The sequence below is a fragment of the Mercurialis annua genome, linkage group LG3 (assembly GCF_937616625.2).
Source record: "Mercurialis annua linkage group LG3, ddMerAnnu1.2, whole genome shotgun sequence".
In the NCBI taxonomy this organism is placed as follows: domain Eukaryota; kingdom Viridiplantae; phylum Streptophyta; class Magnoliopsida; order Malpighiales; family Euphorbiaceae; genus Mercurialis; species Mercurialis annua.
This window is the reverse complement of record NC_065572.1, coordinates 59,367,216-59,379,934: the sequence shown is the minus strand read 5'-3', so window position 1 is coordinate 59,379,934 and position 12,719 is coordinate 59,367,216. Positions and strand designations below refer to the sequence as shown.

At 36.0% G+C, this 12,719-nt stretch overlaps 1 long non-coding RNA gene across 1 annotated transcript; it reads left to right on the top strand.

Annotated features, from left to right (window-relative positions):
- The first annotated feature begins 332 nt into the window (after nucleotides 1-332).
- LOC126670982 (uncharacterized) lies at nucleotides 333-2,399 on the top strand. Its single transcript, XR_007638898.2, has 5 exons — nucleotides 333-508; nucleotides 775-806; nucleotides 877-934; nucleotides 1,990-2,079; nucleotides 2,290-2,399. It is a non-coding gene; the product is annotated as an uncharacterized LOC126670982 (long non-coding RNA).
- Nucleotides 2,400-12,719: the final 10,320 nt, after the last annotated feature.

Sequence of the window (12,719 nt, the reverse complement as noted above, 5' to 3'; positions counted from 1 at the left end):
AATTTTTAATTATAATTTTTCATTAAAATGTGAAATCTTTTACTATATTTTCATTAAAAAATTCAAAATCACTCTCTTAAATTTTGAATTAAAATCTCAAATTTTTTAGTTTTGAAATTTTTTTATAATTTAATTTTTCTCTTATTATGTTATATTTGTAATTATCATTCTCCACTATTTTTTCTAAAAATATTTAACAATCCATTTCTTCTAGGATAGTTAAGTCATAGTTTTTTTGCTAAATTTTTTATTTTTGCATTGTACCAGTTCCACAAATTTGTACAAATTTCATAAATATGATGACAAGCAGCAGTAGATGATGAGATATTAGAATTATTTTTCAATCTCAACAATCACTAAATAACTCTATGTTTGGTTTCATTAAAGCTTCACCAAATTACTAAAATCAATGTCAATCTCCGAGTAAGTACCATAAACCTAATCAAACCAATGTCAATCTCCATATTCTTTTTTGTAATCTCTCTTCGCCATCTCTCTTCGATTAAAGGTAAGCGATCGTTCTTCATTTTCATTTTTGATTTTATTTTCAATTTCAATTTGATTTACAGTGCACAACCTAGGGTTTATGGATCATTTGAAGGTAATCTCAATTTCAATCTCATTCTCTTCTCCATCGATTAAAGTTAATCTCATTTTCAATTTCATTTATAGTGCGCAACCTAGGGTTTACATATTATTTGAAGGTAATCTCATTTTTAATCCATTCTCTTCTCCATCGATCGAGGCTAATCTCATTTTCAATTTCATTTACAGTGCGCAACCTAGGGTTTACGGATAATTTGAAGGTAATCTTATTTTTAATCTATTCTTTTCTCCATCGATTAAAGCTAATCTCATTTTCAATTTCATTTACAGTGTGCAACCTACAGTTTACGGATAATTTGAAGATCTCTTTAATGTCTTCACCTACTAAGTAAGTATAATTTTAAATATAATTATGCGTGTTTTGGTATACTTTTGATAGTAATAATTTAGCTAAATTAATTTATCTGAATTTGATTTTCATTTTTCTAAATATGATATCTGAATTAATCTATCTATTTTGATTTAATAGAGATTAGAATTGTTATCGATTAATCAGTTAAAATTCTTGATATTCTGGTTATGATTTGATTGTGTGAAGTTTAGATTTATTTTGCCAAGTTTTGATTACAATGGAGCAGTGAGCTTAAGTTTGAGCATTTATAAGGGTGATTTTATTTATCACACAAAGCTTTTGATTGTGTATTAGTATCTAATATTTATGATTAAATTATGTGTTTAGACATAATTGTTAGATTCAACAGTTTGTTGTACAACTTGTTTTGAATTGTTTATCAGCCTGCTTTTACTTAGTTCCGAGTTTGCTCTTCTTTTATTGACATAATCTCAAGAGAAATTTTAAATGATTCAGATGTAACCTTAATGATAGCAAAAGTGGTTCTATGTCATAGCTTTTATTTTTTTTTATTTTGCCTTTCATGCTCATTTACTTTTATTAAGCCAATTTCTCTACTGTCAACTTTTAAACAATGGAGGCTACATGTTTTTACTTTGGACATAGCTATTTGCGTTTCACCATGAATTGATATAGAGAACTATAATGTTCCAATATATTATACCGATATTTCTGTTTCAGGAGTTATTCTTTTGCTTATTCTTTGTTGTGATGCTAGTGATACCATTTTGAGTTTAAATGAGCATCAGAATGGTATGCAGTGCAGTTTGCGTAGTCTACTAAATTAGTATTCGTTGTTACTAAGTTATGATAGTACATAGTTTGTTACAGACATACATGAGTATACTATAATTGCCAACTCAATAAACATTTAGGTGAATAATCATTGTAGTTATTATTTCAGTTACCTACTTTATATTTGAATATGATATTGGACTTTTGTTAATGAATCATTGAATGTTTTTATACATGTTTAAAGGTATGTATGCTTGGTCTGAGTTTTGGTTTGCTTATGTTGAATATCTTTGCAGAGTTGCTGACTGGAATTAGGAAGGAAGCAGAGACCGACTTTAAATGTTACAGCAGGAATGGAAGAAGTTCTCCAGAATATTAGAAATGCAGTAAGTATTATACCTGAAACACCTATTTAGTGCACCACATTATGTATGTTCTAGTAGCATTTAATTTCTGAACCTGCAACTAATATGAGATAGACCACATGAATTGTATTCTCTGACTCTTTTTGTGACCCTAGAAATTTTGTTTGCTTTTTCTCGTCTGCATTTGTTTATGAGATAAGTGTGGTCTTTTATGCATTATCTTTTATGCAGGTTTGATAAAGAGCTTAACTAAAAAGTTGCCATCATTGGCGGAAATGTTCATTGCCACGCGCAAGAGAAAAGCAGGCCGTTTTTACAAGGAATTAAGGGAAGATACAACTAGCAAGATTGTAAGATTCCCATCTATAACTCTGTTTTTGCAACCAGAAATTGTTTCTACTGTACTTTTGTTAAATTTTGTGTTTTATCCAAATAGTGGTTTATATCCAGTTATAGGTTAGCATTATATCCACATTTACAATGATGAAACTTGTTGTTTGAAGGGAAAATCATACTTGTCCTGAAGTCAAAGTCAAAAAGTGTTGTTTAATTTGTTTTTAATTTAGTGACTTTAAATAAAACACAATATCAAGAATTAATCAAGAGAATTTAGCTTTAACTAAACAATGAAAGTGTTGTCTCAAGTGAATCCGATGGAAAATGAACGAAGTGAAAAATCGGATTCTAAAAGCGCTTAATTTTGAATGCTCCTCTAGTTAAGTACTTGTTCTTTTGCACATTTATCTTATTATATATTATGCTTGCATATTTTCAGTATTATTGTTTGTGGTTTTGCAGGATTTCAGGAAAATATTTGTGGAAAATGGTTCCGTAGCAGAAAAGGCGTTCAACGTTTAGTTATTTTTGATGAATACTTTAGTGAACATTTTCTGTTTGTGATGTAATGGATGGATGAAATATTTTCCGATTCTGAATTTTATGAATAATTTCCGTTTTCTAATTTTGGTGAATATTTTATGTTATTCCAATTTAGTGAATGTTTTCCGTTTCTAAATTTAGCGAATAATTTTAATTTTTGCTTTTAATTTTTGTTCCTCAAATATAAACTGTTGCGTTTTCTATAAACCATTGCATATAATACTATCCAAATCGTTGCCTTATGAAAAAATATGTTGCCTAAAGTATTATCCAAATCGTTGCGTCATAAAATTAAATGTTGCCTTTATAAAAATAAATGTTGCGTAAAGTACTATAAAAATCGTTGCCTAATAAAAATAGATGTTGCCTAAAGTACATTATAAAATCGTTACAATAGATGTTTGAAACCGTTGCTTTTGCTATTAATTGCAACAGTTTTATTTCTATTACAATAGTATAAAAAAACTGTTGCAATAGCTATCAAAGCCTACTGCAGCGGCCGCAAATGTAGCTGATTGAAAAGCGTTGCAATAGGCCTAAGACAATGGTTTTTATACATACAGCAACACTTATCCAGTGTTGCTGAAAGTGACTTATGTGGTAGTGAACTTAAGGTTAGTATGTCTCCACTTTATGGAGTAGTTTTTGAGTTCGAGAGAATCGAATTCTGGCAATCTGGCGGTTTGCGATGTCTGTTCCGACGACTCCAGCCTTGTCTGTCGGTTTCAACCATCTCTGGAATCTTTTCTGGCGTGTTCAGCCGTTCAGAGACTCCACAGGAATGGTTCAAGCTGCTGATTTCAAAATTCACACTGCAATCCGAGAAGGCATCATCATAGCAAAGGAAACCAATCTAATTCCTTTTGAAGTAAGATCAGACCCAACAGTTGCAATAGAGGCATCCAGTAACCACAAAATGTTGTGTATTGATGTGAGCTTAACAGCGGAAGACATCATAAGTCCATTTAATAGTGAGGAATGTATTTGTATTTCTTGTTGTAATAGGGGTACTTATATGCTTATCCATTGTTTAGCTAGAGATGGTTTAGCAACCAATGTTAGGAGCAGTGTTTGTAGGGACTGTGTCCCACAAAAGTTTCAAAATCATGTTCTAACCGATCATATGACTTTTTGATTAATGAAATTTTATGAGTTTCAAAAAAAATATCTGAATTTGCTTAGACGTATGTTTAGAGATTATAGACTGAGCTTCTCTATATTATATTCAGTTCATTAATTTCCCACCTGTAGTAGGAGTTTTTAAACTTAATTATGATACTGCTACGAATAAAAGATTCAAATTTGGAAACAATAGGAGTGATAGCTAAAGATAATTCAAGAAATACTCAAGTCAGGTTCACATCTTTTTTCAGATACATTTAGGATCCAAGTGTGTTAGAGTTTTTAACTTTTCGATTAGCAATAATTATTTGTTTGATGAATGTAAATATATATAGAAAAAGTTGCGAGGAGAATCACAAAAAACTCTAACTCAAGCACTTTCGCACAAGAAGTGCCAGATAGAAAGTTGCATACTATAGACTATGATACAAGAGAAATAGGATACAAAACCAAAAGAACCTAGAAAGAAATACAATCCGGCGATCTAAAGAAGTATATACTAGAGTAAAGAACTCTAGAATCATTATATTTATAAATAAATCCCGCTTTATAAACCCACTGAAAATCACTTCTTGCACTATATAAGAAGAATTTTCAAAAACAAAATTGTTAGGATTCTTCCATAATTCCCAAATGGTATTATCCCAAAGAGATTGTCAAAGTTTCCATTTAGAACCGGAAGATATAATAGAACTTCATTGAATAAGAAAAGGCTAATCCCCTGAAAAACCCCCCACCTTTCAATCCCCCTTCGTTTGCACCCTCACCTTTCAAAATCTCCAATTTTACCCAAATTCTCACCTTTCATTTTCAATTGCACCCTAAAAGTATTAAATTAGCCCCTTTTCACTATAAAAAAGTTCAAATCGATAATTTATATTTTAATTCATATTCTAAATAGTCCTCAATGTTTAAATTTCAACAATAAAACAATATTTTCTAAAATTTTAAAAGTTAATTTTTTTTATATAAAATATAAATCAATTAAAAATCTCATTAAATATGGTTTTGTTGTTGAAATTTAAACATTAAGAACTATTTAGAACATAAATTAAATTATAAAGTATCGATTTCAACTTTTTTCTAGTGACAAAAGCCCAATTTAATACTTCTAGGGTGCAATTGAAAATGAAAGGTGATAATTTGGGTAAAATTGGAGATTTTGAAAGGTGAGGGTGCAAACGAAGGGGGGTTGAAAGGTGGGGGGTTTTTCAGAGGTTAAGCCATAAGAAAATCCTTCAGGAGACGAGGCATAACCCATGAAATCCTTATTTTAGAAAACATTCAGCTCCAAACAGCTGCTGCAAATGACCTATGCAACAAAATATGCTCTTGAAATTCAACATCACCATAAAAAGCATAATACTCCATATCAACAGCCACAATACTTCAGCGAAAAAGGAGGATATTAAACTCCCTGGGTTACTCAAGACTCAGGAAATCTCAAAAGGTCATTAAAGTCAATTTTCTTACAAAATGGTCACTGAACTATATCTTTCATTACAAAAGGGTTCACCCATATAAAACAACGCAAAAATCTAACATTTTTGCTTACGTGGCAAGCCAAAATTACAAAAAAGAAAATAGTTCAGTGACCTTTTTGTAATAAAAGAAATAATCCAATGATTTTTTTGTAATTCACAAAAAATTTAGTGTTCTTTTCGTAATAATAAAAATATTTTTGTAATAAAAGGTATAGTTCAGATAAGAAAATTGACTTTAGTGACTTTTTTGAAATTTCCAGAGACTTAAATGATCCATGGAGTTTAATATCCCGAAAAAGGAAGAGCAGCGAGGGAACTCATCCGTGAATAGCAACCCATGCAAAGAACTCGATTCTTGGATGACATATAGACTTCTAAACCTGCATAAACGGCTTGAATGCAGCTGGAGAAATTCTTGTAATTCTCTATTTGACGAATATGGAGCAGATTGTTATTTCCAGCAAATCATATCTCTTTCAGATGTTGCAGAGAAAAGCTCAATTGCATTCTGAAGATTAACTTACTATCGCGTCTTGTTTAATCGTAATCTATGAGTCCAAGCCCAACCCGAATCTTAACCTCCTAAACTATCGCCATGTTCTGCTTTGAAAGATTAAATATGCGAGTATAAGTGATTGCTAGAGTACCTAAAGAACACTAATTATCTAACCAAAAATAAACTGAATCTCCCGCCTGAACATTGATGCTAACATTAGATGTGAAAGCAAGCCAACTCTGATTGTCTAGGCACCAACTTCTTCTAATACCTTTCCAAATAAATGAAAAACTTGCCACATTCGAAAGCAAAATAGAATCCCAATTTTTGATATTGGTAAATAAAATAGCTTTAAGCCAAGGAATTGTACTGACTAAAATGGAGTTTCCAAATCCATTTCAACAAAAGACTTTGGTTTCCGAATACACAGCCTGTATAGGCCTAGGTCGGATATTAAACTCCCTGGGTCACTAGACTTACCTCGAATTACATAATGATCACTAAACTTCATTTTGTTACAAAATGGTCACTGAACTATACCTTTTATTACAAAGGGGTGTCACTCATATAAAACGCAACGTTTTGGCTTACATGGCGAGCTATAATTACAAAAAGGTATCAGTGACCTTTTTGCAATAAAAAGTATAAATCAATGACTTTTTTGTAATTCATGAAAAGTTTAGTATTTTTTTTGTAACAACTTAAGCATGAAAACGATGCGTTTTATATGGGTGACACCCCTTTGTAATAAAAGGTATAGTTCAGTGACCATTTTGTAACAAAATGAAGTTTAGTGATCATTATGTAATTTGAGGTAACCCTAGTGTAATATCCCGTAAAATTTTAAATTTATTTTTTTTATTTCCGACGTGGTTCCGGATGTATTTTATGGGGTATTCGAAGTTTCGTAAATTTTTTGTGGTTCGATTCATCCTCGGTTCGGTTTTTTAAAAAAAATATATTCTCCTTTGGGTCTTGGTTCAACCAAATGGTTGAACCAAGGGGGTAAACCAGGTCTCGTAAGAGACCTGATGAAATCCCGTATGGTCCCGTACGGGACTGGGCCTGTCCCGTACGGGACTGTGCAAAATTTGCACTGGTCCCGTTCGGGACCAGGCCTTTCCCGAACGGGATCAGGCCAAATTTTGGCCTTTCCGTTCGGGAATGGCAGCAGGCTCTTGACCCTTCCATCCGGCCCTGTTCGATCTCGTTTTCGGCTCACTTCCCTTCGTTATTTAAAGTCGATTCCTTCACAAAAACCCTAGATCACGCTACAAGCTAGCCCTAGCCGTTTTCCGTTCGTCCATTCGCTGAGAAACGAAGCCGAAATCATCATCCAAACTCTGCTGTTCCGGTTAGTCTTATAATTTCTCTTTTCCAGATTTCATTTTGAAACGCCTTACGGTTTTCTGATTCGTTCTCTTTCGTTTCTAGATCGAAATTGATTCCGTTCGATTCCAGACGATCTAGACTCACGTATCTACGTTTCCCTACCTCATTTTCGCTGAACGGTACGCCGTCGATCTCGTTTCAATCGCCGCACGATTTCCGTTTTCTGTTTTGTTCAAGCTGTTCTTGTTTCTTTTTGTTGCTGCCGATTTCTTCTTGATTGCTTGGCTTTAAATCATTCACTTTAATTGTTATAAATAGCTTGATAAGTTAGTTGCTGATTGATTAAACTCAGTTTGATGTCGTTTCATTGTTTCGGTTTGCTTTATATCCCTGTTTTGGGTTTTTGAAGTTTCTGCCGCACCCTTGTTCTTGAGTTTCTGTTATTGGGTTTTGCTAGGTGATTAGGTTTGTTCCTTGTTCATGAGTAATGTGTTGTTCTTGTATGGATTAAATTGCTTTGGTGATGAGGTTTGATGTGTGAGCTTAGTTTTAGAATCAAAAATGGTGAAATGGGTTGGTTGAGCATGGCGGGTCTGTTTCTTTTTTTGAATTTGAGAATGATGGTTAAAAAGCTATCTTGATCATCACTTTTGTTTAACTTAATCAAATGAATTCCCTTAGTTTTAATTTTTAACTTTGATTTATGGTAACTTTCTAATTCGTAATAAATCGTAATTGATATTTTGTAAAGCGATAATTAACTATAAAATAAGTTAATTTAATTACTCGGGTAATTATATTTGCCTTTAAATGTCGTTTTGTCAAAAGTTGGCTAAATTACAATTTAGCCCCTAAACTTATTTTATAACTTAATTAAGTGGATTTTTGGTTATTAACTTTATTGTTGGTTTTAATTATAAAATAAAAGTAATTAATTTGATTTTTGGAAATCAAATTGGCTAAAGTGCAATTTAGCCCCTAATTGGCAAAAGTACAATTTGGTCCCTAATTGGTTAAAGTACAAATTGGTCCCTGAACTTTATTTGACTTATATGATTAAGTTTTTGGGGTTGTAACTTGAGTTACTTGAAATTGAAGTTATTGAGTTCCGCTTTTAAATTGGATTATTATTTTGTTAAATTGTTTTATAAATATAAACTCGGGTTTATATTTGGTAAACGTTTTGAGTCGGATTAGACTTGGGTCATCCGACAAGTGAGGTTAGCTTGGTAGTTATTTGGTAACTCGGCAAACCCACTATTTGTAAATTATTTATTATTTAAAGTTATTAAATAATATTTATAAATTGGATTTAAGCGGGAACTCAATAGACTTATATTAATTGGGCTTTATTACCTTTTGGATATATTTGTGTTATTTTGGATTGATTAATTGCTACGTGATTATTTGTGCTAGTCTTGTGTGGTGTCTAGTACTCTCTAGAGTTAGGGTCTAATTTTATAATTATTTTATTTGTCTAGACTCGTCTACTGTTCGTGCTTCAGAGGCGAACCAGAGTTAGTTGCTTGCCGGTATTCACGCGGATTAGCAAGCAGTGAGTTTATATTTACTATTTACCGCTTTATTAAGTAAATTGTTATTTTAATATTAAATATATATACTGTACGTATATTTCGAACTGTTTTTATATTATGGCTCTTAGTTGGAACGTGCTACCTAATGGGCATCATTAGGACTGCGTGCGCACCGGTATTGATCTGGGTAAGGTATTTATGGAAATGTGGTAACTCGGTGTGAGCATAGCTCTCGGGACCAGGTAGAGTAACTCGGTGTAGCTCAGCTCTCGGGACTCTGGTATAAGTGTGGTCAGTGGTAACTCGGTGTAGCTCCGCTCTCGGGACCAGACCTATTGGATTATGATTATTATTTAGAATTGTGGATTAGGGTTCCAACTATTATCCGTAATATCGTTATTAAATGTTTTAAACGTTTTAAAGGTTTTCCACTTAATAAATGTAGATAGTGGTATGAACTCATCTCAGTATATCTGACCCCGTTGTTTTCCCAATTTTCCCCAGGGTTATTATCTGAGAGAGTCTGGTGATCTCCGCATTTACTTTTCCTCGGAGGTTCCTTTTATTTTAATAAAATTGTAAAACTGTTTTATTCTTAGACCGCAGTAGTAACTAGACGTCCTTGTTATTATTATTTATTTTGTCGGATTGGTTCGACTGGTTATATTGCTTTGGCATGTTATATTATTTATATTGGTTCATGATAAATCTATTTTAGAATCAGAATTGAATAAGCATGTTATATTAATTGTTGATTATTATATCTGTTAGATTAGGTTGAAGTCTCGGATGCCCCCGAGCATTGGTTTTCTGCAGGTTTATGTGTTTATGATTTATTTGGAGGCTAGCTACGGGTTTCGGTACTACATTACCCATACCCTAGCGCCGGTCGCGATTCATGAAAATGGGTCGTGACAAACTTGGTATCAGAGCTTTGGTTTCAAACCAAGGCCAATTGCTTGCTATGTGTTTACTCTGTTAAGTTTGGTTGTGTCTTAGGAACTACTGCGGATATAGGATTCTGTCATGTCTTTAAAAACGTCATCTTTTGATTTTAAAACTTTCTGCCTACACCAATAGGATTGCGTCGAGTCAGTCATTATTTGTTGATTTGATGCTTTTAATTGTTAATGCTATTTCACTTGGGTGAACATTTTATTGCTGTTGATTTCTTGGGAAATCATATATGTTGCTTGTTTTGTTCATACTTGGGTATGAAATATCTGTTATTTAAATTGTTGTTGTTCAATCTTAGGATATGGACAATGTTATTCGTACTCGTGCTCGTGCTGCGGCAGAGCAAGAAGCTGTGGCTGATGATGCGATTTCCATGGAAGTCGATCAGAACGCACCACCTGTTCAGGCAAATGCTGGACGTGGTCGAGGTGGAGGTGCTGGCAGAGGTAGAGGTGCTGGTAGAGGCAGAGGAGCTGGTGCTGGTAGAGGTGGAGCTAGAGGGCGCGGTGCGGCAGGTGTTCAGGCACCGAATGTGCAGCAGGCACCAGGGGTGCAGCAAGCACCAAATTTGCAAGCGTTCGACTTCACTACTTTCTTGGCTGGCGTTGTCGAGATGCAGAACAATCAGGCTCTACTGCAGAATCAGTGTAATATACTGGGTCAGTTAGCGCAGCAACAGCAACCTCAGGCTGGAGCTGTAGCTGGTATTGGTGGAATTGCTGGTGTCGGTCATATTCCAACAGACAGAGAGTTGGTGATGACCTACTTGAAGTTGAATCCGACTTCTTTTGATGGTACTGGGGATGCTCTTGACTTTTTGGAGGAATTTGAGTACAACAGTCAGAGGATTCAAGCGTCTGATCGTCAATCAGTGATGCTTGTGGAAATGTCGCTGAAGGGTCCAGCTAAGGATTGGTATCGCGATAATATCAGACCAGTTATGGATACTTTGCCTTGGGCTGATTTTGTGATCAGGTTTAGAGGTTACTATCTCCCCTTCTCTGTTACTGAGAGTTTCAGAGAAAAGCTGCTCACTTTGAAGAAGGGGGATAGATCAGTGACAGACTACACTACTGAGTTTGTACGTTTGGGGCGGTTTGCTACAGATCTACAGGGTGATCAAGAGCGAGTGAACGACCGTTATGTTAGGGGTTTAGGCTCGGAGTTTCTTCCTTTGCTGATAGGGACAAACATGGAGTTTGCCCGGTTAGTGGATAGTGCGCGACGGATGGAGAATTCGATGGTTCAGTTTGGAACGATCTCTGACCCTTTCCAGAATCAGAAGGGAAAGAGTGACGTTCCTAGTGGGGGGCAGCAGGCCCCAGTGCAGCATGGTAGTGGGAACTACTACAGTGGCTCTTCTCAGGCCAACAGGGGGAGTCGTCGGACTCACAACAAAGGGAGGCATAGTGCCAGGAGTGCTCCGTACAGTTCCAGTAGCAGTGGGAGTAACCGTGGTTCAGGACGCGGGTACAGTGGTGGATCGAACATTCCGTTCTGCCAGAATTGCAGACGCAGGCACTATGGTCAGTGTCAGTTAGCTCCTGGAGGTTGTTTTACTTGTGGCCAGCCGGGTCATTTTTCTAGGGAGTGTCCGACATCTGGGCAGCAGATGTCTAACTCCAGTGTGGCGCAGTCATCTTATCAGCAGCAGAGACCTGCGTTTACACAGTCTGTAGGGTACTCTCAACCTGCAGCATCTTTTGGTGGCCAGCGGGGCCGTGGTTCTGGTGGCAGAGGTTTTGGTGGCCGTGGTAACGGCGGTAGAGGTTCCAACGGTTATGGTACCGGACAGAGTTCGCAGCAGCAGCCGCAGGGTCAGGCCAGAGTGTTCGCACTTACTCCTCAGGATGCGCGTGCATCAAATGCGGTGGTGCAAGGTACCATTCCGATTTCTTTTACTGATGCTTTGGTATTATTTGATGCGGGTGCGACCCATTCGTTTGTTTCTACTTGTTTTGCTGGGAAATTGGGTAGAGCACCATCTGTTTTGAATGAACCTCTAGCTGTGTCTACACCTATGTCTGAAGGTGTAGTAGTGGACGTTGTTTATCCTTCGTGTCCAGTGGTTATTCAGGGTAGAGAATTATGTGCTGATTTGATTGTACTTGACGTTCTTTCTTTTGATGTTATCTTGGGGATGGACTGGTTGTCACGCCATTATGCTTCTATTGACTGTCGAGAGAAGTCAGTCGAGTTCAGGATTCCAGGTGGTCTACCTTTTTCCTTTCAGGGAGAAAAGGCAGAAACACCTAAGAATCTGATTTCCGCCATCAAGGCGAAGCGGATGTTAGGCAAGGGTTGCCAGGGTTTTCTTGCTGTGGTTCGTGATTTGGAGGCTGGTGGTAGTGATATGCATAGTGTACCGATAGTGAATGAGTTCACCGATGTGTTTCCAGAGGAATTGCCTGGATTACCACCTGATCGTGATATTGAGTTTTGCATTGATGTGGTTTCTGGTACAGCTCCGATTTCGATACCGCCGTATCGGATGGCTCCTGCAGAGCTGAAAGAGTTGAAGGACCAGTTACAAGAGTTGTTGGATAGCGGGTTCATCAGACCGAGTACTTCTCCGTGGGGTGCTCCAGTTCTGTTTGTGAAGAAGAAAGACGGTTCCTTTCGACTCTGTATCGACTACAGACAGTTGAACAAGGTTACTGTCAAGAACAGATATCCTCTTCCTCGCATCGATGATTTGTTTGACCAGTTGCAGGGTGCGAAGTGTTTTTCCAAGATTGATTTGAGGTCTGGGTATCATCAGCTACGGATCCGTGATGCAGATGTGCCTAAGACTGCTTTCCGGACTCGTTATGGGCATTTTGAGTTTCTGGTTATGTCCTTCGGTCTGACGAACGC